This window comes from Molossus molossus, unplaced genomic scaffold, assembly GCF_014108415.1.
Source record: "Molossus molossus isolate mMolMol1 unplaced genomic scaffold, mMolMol1.p scaffold_m16_p_1, whole genome shotgun sequence".
Taxonomy (NCBI): Eukaryota; Metazoa; Chordata; class Mammalia; order Chiroptera; family Molossidae; genus Molossus; species Molossus molossus.
The window spans coordinates 17100647-17108820 of NW_023425344.1; positions in this window are offsets into that span (position 1 = coordinate 17100647).

The window sequence follows — 8174 nt, forward strand, 5'->3', positions numbered from 1 at the left end:
CAGAAGATGTTGGCTGCTGCTATTTTTGTGGGAATTGTTTTATTAGAATTGTGTGAGACTTACAGAGCTGACCCACGCTTTGGCAAGTGTGGTGTTTTCCACTTGGAAGGTCTCCTTTGTCTCATCCCTTTCTCTAACACCCACTCCTCTTTCAACACCTAATCAAATGCTACCTCCTCCAGGAAGCCTTCTCTTACTCCCACAGGTCTGAGTTGGCTGACCCTCCTCTGTGCCGCCATAGCACCCAGTTTTTACACTTATAGCACTTGCCACACTTACTGTATTTAACACTTTGCCTAGTGGACCACAGGCAACTATAAGACTGGAACTGGGTCTCATTCATCTACTTCTCTGGTCCCTAGCATAGGGACCAGGACCTAATAGTCGCTCAAAAACTGCCTGTTGAATAGAAGAATTCTATAGTGTAATTTTAAGTCCCTGGAAAACTGCTCCTGCTGCCAGAGGTGCGTCTCCCAGCTCTTAAAACCCCACCATTAGAGCCTTTCCTTCTGCCAAAGACTCTGGTCTCATTTAAGTCCTATATGTGTCGCCTGCTGCTACCTGCCACCCAATGTATGTGGTGGGTGCCCCCAGAATATTTGAAGAATCCAATTGATTTAGAGGTTGGGCACCTCTAGGGAAAAAAACTGTCACACATCAATCAATCAGAGACGAGGGGATGGTGGGGAGAACACAGAAGGCCCCTTCTCAGTGGGGAGTCCCCACTGCAACAGGAACCGGCCGCTCCAGACAAGGTGAAGTTCAAGGAAAGAGAAGGTTCCTTCTGGGTCCTCAGCTTCTCCGCAGGGTGCCGTTTTCACCTCTGGCCCTTCAAACCTCCGACGTCATCTCCTGAGCAAGGCTCTGGTGCTTTGGGCTCCTCCACGCTTTAAAGAGGCCAGACTTAGCTGAGGACCAAAGTAACCCCCAGGAAAGGTGATGTGAATGAAGGAAGAGCACCTACCGTGTGCCGGGTGCCTTACACACAAGTCACTAACGCTCCCAAGAATCCTGAAACGTAGATGTTACTAGCTCCTAATTTTACAGACGAGGAAAGTGAGGCTCAGAGAGGTTAAAACCTTGCCCAAAGTCACACAGCAGGTGCATTTGGAGCATACACAGTGCAGCACCAAACATCAAAGAGGCGCCTGGTGACTGTGTTTTATTTGCAAACTCTGGCTGCCTCACTCTATTTCCGTGGCTGAGCAAAGAGCACTTACCTCGCTGTGCTATTAAGTTCAGAATGTGCAAAGTTTTCTGGCACTTTCATTCTTAGTACTGTCGCTGCTCTATTGTCCAGCTTTGCTTTCCTGTTTTCAGGTTCCCGAATGTATGTGCTCCTCTCGGTCACTTTCCTACACCTCCCTCTTTGGAGTTTTCAAAGGATTATCAAGCCCCGGGCTTGCTCTGGGTGTGAGCATGCCGTGTTGATGTAGAATCGAGAAGAAATGCTGTGTTGTGAAATTATTTTGATGCACACACACACTCCCTCACAGGAGATAGTGGTGAGTGATATGCAAAAAAGAAAAGACATTATGTTTAGACCAAAGACTGTGAGACGCAGCCTTGCTGGGTGACAGCCAGTTAAGACAGACCTACCTAATGGATAGTGCAAGCATTGTTTGGGGACATTTACTGCAGAATGCAATGGGGTAAAAGTACCAAAGGTGAACAAAATATCATCCTTCATAGGCAGAAACACAAGCAGTGACAGAAAATAAATTGCTGGAGAAGCATCTCTTAAAGAAGAGTAGCTTAAACATCTGCCTGACTTGAGTACCCGAAGCTGCCAGGATTTTTATCAACTGGAGGGATGGAGCTCAGCAGAAAAAAATAGTTTTATTTTTTTTCTTGGATGTGGCGTGGTGTAGAGAAGGCTAGTTGTGTATGGAGAAACATTAAAAAGCCTAGCTTCCTTTACAGAAGTAAGCCAGTCTTTTTTTTTTTTTTTTTTTTAAGACCACATATTTTACCCCAGATAAATAGTTTGGAAGCAAATACAGGAGAACATGATAGTAGTAGAGTATAATGTGGATTGAATCCTGACTCTGGTGACTATTAGCTATGAGACTCTGGTAAGTTACTGAACCCCTGTGTTAGTCAGGATGGGAAGGGCTCTACTGCAGTAACAACTATGTCCAATAGCTCAGTTTGATTACTTGCTCATGTGCCAGTTTGGTGCAGGTGGGTCACCAATTCTTGGTGGCTCTGCTCCAAACAGGGACTCAAGGATTCAGGCTCCTCCCATCGCTTGACACTGCCATGTTAAACACGTGGCTTCTGTGGTTGCTGTGGAAGGGGAAGAGGGTGTGGTAGGTAGTGCAGGGGGTGTAGGGCCAGGCCTGAGAATTATATACCTCACACTGCCTAGTTTCCATTGGCCAGGCCCAGTAGCATAGCCCCACCTACTGCCACAGAGGCCAGAAAGGTGGTCCTCCAGTGTGAGCGTGTAGAATCATCCCTGCCACACTGAGCATCTGTCTGTACCATCGAGGGAATGCAGTACAACTCACAGACATGCTGCTGTGTAATGAATTGATTATGCAAAGGTAGTTATTGTTATTTGAATTTGAGCTGATACAGGTACAATTCATTTTTCATAAAGTTAAGTCTGGGTTGTAGTCAAATTCATAGAGAAAGAGAGTAGAATGGCGGTTACCAGGGCTGGGAGAGGGGGACGGGCTATTCTTCCTTAATAAGACACTCAGTCTTGTAGGATGAAAACACGTTCTATAGGTGGATGGTGGTGATGGTTGCAAAATCCTGTGAATGTACTTAATTCCGCTCACCTTAAAAATGGTTAAAACAGTACATTTTATATTATGTATACTTTACCACAATTTTTAAAATATGCAGTTTTGTTAAAAATTTGCCCTGGCTGGTTTGGCTCAGTGGTTGGAGAGTCAGCCTGTGGACCAAAAAGTCAAGGGTTCAACTCCAGTCAAGGGCACATACCTCACTTGCGGTTCAGTGCCTGGCCCTGGTCGGAGTCGTGCGGGAGTCAGCCAATCCACCTGTCTCTCACTCACTCTCCCTCCCACTCCATCTGAAGATAAATGGAAAAATATCCTCAGGTGATCGATAGTTTTTTATATATTTTTTAAATATTAAAAAAAAAAAAAAAAGTTAGGTACGAGGCCCTGAACGGTTTAGCTCAGCAGTTGCAGTGTTGGCCCACGGATGAAGGGGCACGTACCTGGGCTGCAGATTCAATCCCCAGTCGGGGCACGTGCGAGAGGCAACCAATCGATGTCTCGCTCTCGCATCCATGTTTCACATTCTTTCTCTCTCCCTCCCTTACACTTTATCTAAAAAAATCAATAAAAAAATATCCTCGGTTGAGGATCAACAACAACAACAAAATAGGTGTATGTTAACCTGGCTCTATGACAGAGTGAGAACTGGTTAGTGGTGTTTGTATCAAATGGCAGTGAGGTTCGTTCTGGGCCTAAATTTCTGAGGACATTTAGATGATTGGCTTTCTTTGTGCTTTATTGGGAAACGTGGTGTTTAAAGTCCTTAGAGTCCATCTTGAATGCAGAGTCACTTATCAGGAAAAAGAATGAAGCATAAAGTAGTAGCAATCCACCATTCTTTCCCCAGGCACCCCAGCATCCTCGCTGCTTTCCTCCATGGGGTCTTGCCTCAATCTAGGTCGCCTCAGGGCTGAACCCCAGCTCCAGACCACCCCCGGAGTTCCGGGCCCTGGCTGCATATCCGTTCACCAGGGGAGCTTTAAAAAGATACTGACACCCAGGCTGCAGCTCCATTCCATTAAACCAGCCACCCCACGGAGGGGTCTGGGCACTGGTGCTGTTTGAAAAGCTCCCCAGCTGATTTTCATGTGCACCCAGGCTGAGAAGCGCTGAATCCTCTGTTCTAGCTTCTTCCCAGCTGCCTCTCTGCAGAGCTCCTAAAAGCAGGGCGCGTGGGACAGACTCGGGCTGAAGTCTCAGCTCGGGGCCCCTGCTGTGTGGTCTCAGGCACATCGGATAACCTCTCTGGTCTTTAGTCTTGTCATCTGTACAATGGGGGCAATGAGAGTGGATGAGATTGGGGTGGGAAACAGGGACTGCTTACTGCACCGATACATGTTCTTCCGAACACTTCCTGTCGCTGTTACTCCCGCGCTTGAAGGGCTTGGCACACAACGATGCGCGCTGTTACTATGAACACCTCCCGCTCGGAGCCCAGGCTTGCCGCGTTCCCACAGGAATCCTTCGCCTTACAGTTTGTTACCTGCTCTGTCAGGATCGGGATTCTAGCAAAGGCAGGAAAGGGCCTGTCCCTTTGTCCCTTGACATGCCCCTCCCGGCCAGTCACCTGCTGTTCCCTTCAAGCACTCCTTTCCCTCAGGACGCCAAATCCCATCAAGCAGAACCAAACCCGGATACAAATAATCAAATACAGATCTCCTCCTAGCGTGCACCTGCAGGGAGTGTGACAGGACTGTCCTTACAGGGGGTGGGGTGGCCCTTCACCGTGGCTGACTGGGATCTGTTCGGGCTGGTTTGAAGCCTGGGAGAGCGGAGCAGCAGGAGTTGGTGCCGGTGGAGCTAAGCCGGGTGTGGGTCTTAATCTCCCTAAACAGACCAATCAGATAGGCCGAGGCAAGAGGTGCGGATGGGGGCCAGGCCACTGGATGGTGGGCAAGGACGGGGAGGCTGGGAACACGCTCCAGGAGCTAGCCTAAGGATGCAGTGGCTTTGAACTCGGCCAAAACAGGAGAAGCCCAGAAGCAAAATTGCTGGGATCCTGTGACCCTCAGCCTGCTCCCAGTCATTACAGCAGGTATGAATTTTATTCTTACTTCATTTATTATACTTAAATGTACAATTAAATACAAGTCAAGCCACCACCTCCCAGAGTCCTTTTCTTGGGAAAGATCCTTTGGGGGTAGGGTCAAGGGAGGCAGGAGTTCATGAGTAAGCCAGCACAGTTCCCGAGCGCCCTTTGATGCCCGGTGCTCACTGGGCAGTGCTAACAAGCCCATTGTCTGAGACCGAGACCTCGGGTGCTGCAGGTGCGAGCCTCCCAGAAAGCCCTGCCTGTGTGCCCTGTGAGGGCACACACACCACAGGAACCACGGAGCGGGCCGCCACCTCCCGCCACCCTCCCAAGTCCAAGTGCACCCAGCCTTGGGGAACTTCCCTCCTAGTCCTGGCACTTTTAGGTCACCCGCCTAACACTCAGTGTCTCAGTTTCCTCGCCGATAAAATGAAAATAGCCATGTGTCTCGCTCATGAAGTCGGGTCGTAGTGAAGAACAAATGAGTTGATATAAAGCCCCTGGCCCGGTGCCTAGCACAAAGTAAATGCTGCGTCCACGTTAGCTTTCATTAACCCTCAGGGCGCCCCCTGACCCTCAACACTGCCGCAGCCTGAGCACCCCAATCCCTCGTCCAGCACGGGGGCTCCTACTCCAAGCTTTCATAAACTGAAGTGTCTTCCTTCTGCCCCAAGGGTAACAAAACACTCCCTTTGAAGATTCCAACTGTCCAAGTTTTGCTTCCTTTTTGAGGGAGGGAAGACCAGAAAAAAAAAAAAAGCCTTTCATTCTTACCGACCCATCTACAAATGCAAAAACTAAAACCTCAATATCGTCAGCAGCAGGCGTGAAGCCTTAGGAAGAGGAGGAAGGCAGGGCATCATTCACTTGTTCATTTTGCATTAAGCACCAACTGTATACCAGTAAGACAGCCCCTCCACCCTCAAGGTGACCCTGGCTGACCATTAGGATCACCTCACCTGGGAGCCTTTAAAAATGCCAAGCCATCCAGACCCATTAAATTAGAATCCCTTGGAGTGGGGCCCTGGTGGCTGTAATTTTGAAAGTTCTCCAGAGGATTCGAATGTGTAGCCAAGGGGAGAGCCGGTCACCTGGTAACAGAGGCAGATAAAAGATTATTCTAATCCGGTGTTACTAGAATAGGAAAGTGATGGAGGGTACGTAAATTATATCTCAATAAATCTGGTAAAAACAAACAGGCAAGGGTGGAAGTTACAGGAGCTCGGGGAGGGCAACCTGATTCTGACTTGGGGTGGGGGTGGGACTCAGCCAAGGCTGCCAAAGGGGGAGAGTATCCTCTCTGTTAGATATCGGCAGTAGCCAGCTATGTTGAGATAATGAAAGGAGAAGTGTTCCCTTAATTCTCATTTGTAAAGTAACAACCCTTTACATTATTGACAGTATTGGACACACTGCATAATTAAGTCTGCTAATGAGTATTAATAAAATTGGCACTTTTTTTCCATTTAGATTAACACTTCTGAAGCCTCAGGAATAGCTTTTGGTGGTTTGGTTGGATACTATGGGGAACTCTGGGAGAAATCTGGTGTGGGAACAAAACAATCAAGTCCTGGACCAGAAAATCTCCGTGGCAGCTTTGACTCATCTCTTCCCTGCTCCCTGGGTCTGAGCAGCAGCCAGTCCTGGTAGGTCTCTGTAACGAACACCCCAGATACGGCTCCCAGTCGTTTCTCCTCTCCCTGATGTGCTGCTTCTCACACCAAAAGATGGGTCTGTCTTTCCTCCCCTGGAATCTGGATCGGCCTGTGACTTGTTTTGATCAGTAGAAGGCTGTGAAAGCAATTTTCTGAATGTCCAAGCCCAGGCCTAAAGAGGTCTGAAAAGTTCCCCTTTATCTCTCTGGAGCCCAGATGCCACACTGTGAGGAGGCACAGTCTAGCTGAAGGCATGATCAGAGTTTACGCATGGAGAGAGGCCTGGGGGGATGCTATGGAGTGAACTGCCTGTCCCCCAAAACTCATGTTGAAGTCCTAATCTCCAGTGTGATGGTATTTGGAGACAGGGCCTTTAGGGAGGTAATTAAGTTTAAATGAGGTCTCAAGGGTGGGGCCCTGACCTGAGGGCCTCACAAGAAGAGGAAGAGAGGCCAGAACTCTCTCCATGCACATGCACCAATGAAAGGCCAAGTGAGCACAGAGCAAGAAGGTGGCTGTCTACAAACCGGAAATAGAGCCCTGACAAGAAATCAATGCTACCAGGAACTTCTTGGACTTTGCAGTCTCCAAAACTATGAGGAAATAAATTTCTGTGTTTAAGCCACTCAGTCTATGGTGTCTTGTTCTGGTAGCCTGAGCAGACTAATAATAGGATGAGAGGCCAACTTGGAAGCTCCAGGTGTAGCAATGTTCCCAGATAAATAAAGACACATGAAAAACTCCAAGTGAGACCAGCAAAAAATCGCCCAGCTGAGCCCTAGTCAAACACGTAACATACAGAACCATCAGGAAATCCATAAATCACTGTTCTAAGCCAATACGTTTTAAAGTCCTTTGTTATAAAGCAGTAGTGACTGGAATAAAATCCTCCTTTGGCACTTTTTCTTTGCTTTGTGTGGCATTGCAGTCTGACCTAACTAAGCCCATTTGATCATACCCAATTATTAGCTGGGCAGCTATTAGCAGCCTCCCAATAAGGGTTTTTAACTTGAGGGTCAGGCAATTAAAAAAGGTCTGAGAGCTTGGCTAAGAAAAAAGAATAACAACATCTTTGTTTTCATTAACGTTTTACTGAAATTTAATATTGTCTTTAATTATGAATGAGACAACAAACCACAATAGTATAAGAGTGCTTGTGACTTTGTCACTGATAGAAATCACAGATAGGTTTTTTATATCACATTACAATTGTTAGCAAGTATTCTAAAATATCTTTTATACTTATCACTACCCAGAGCTTAGATGTTGCTATTTAATAAATAAAGAAGTGCATATATTATTATAATAAATTTGTTTATTGATATTTTGATAACTGTACTTCAATGTAATTCTTTTCCTCTGTAATACTAGTATTTTGTTTTAGGTATTTAGAACCATTATCCTTCAATGGCTATCTATAGGCTTCCCCAGATTGCTAAATGGGTCCATGGTCCTAAAAAGGAATAAAAACCCCTGAACCAGAGACAGGTACAGGCCAAAATTCTCTACTCACAAATTTTCCACCAGCTTGCATTGAAAGCAACTTCCAGACTGAGTCCTGCCATCCACACAGACGTTTATCAGCAAGCTGTCACTAAAGCATGACGTTGGCATTAATTCCCATGTCTCCAGGCCTATGAGGGATGACATGGAGGAACCCAGGCAGATGTTACATAGGCCATGGATCTGCAGCACAGCCAAAGACATTGTTCTTAGGGAACACATATCATC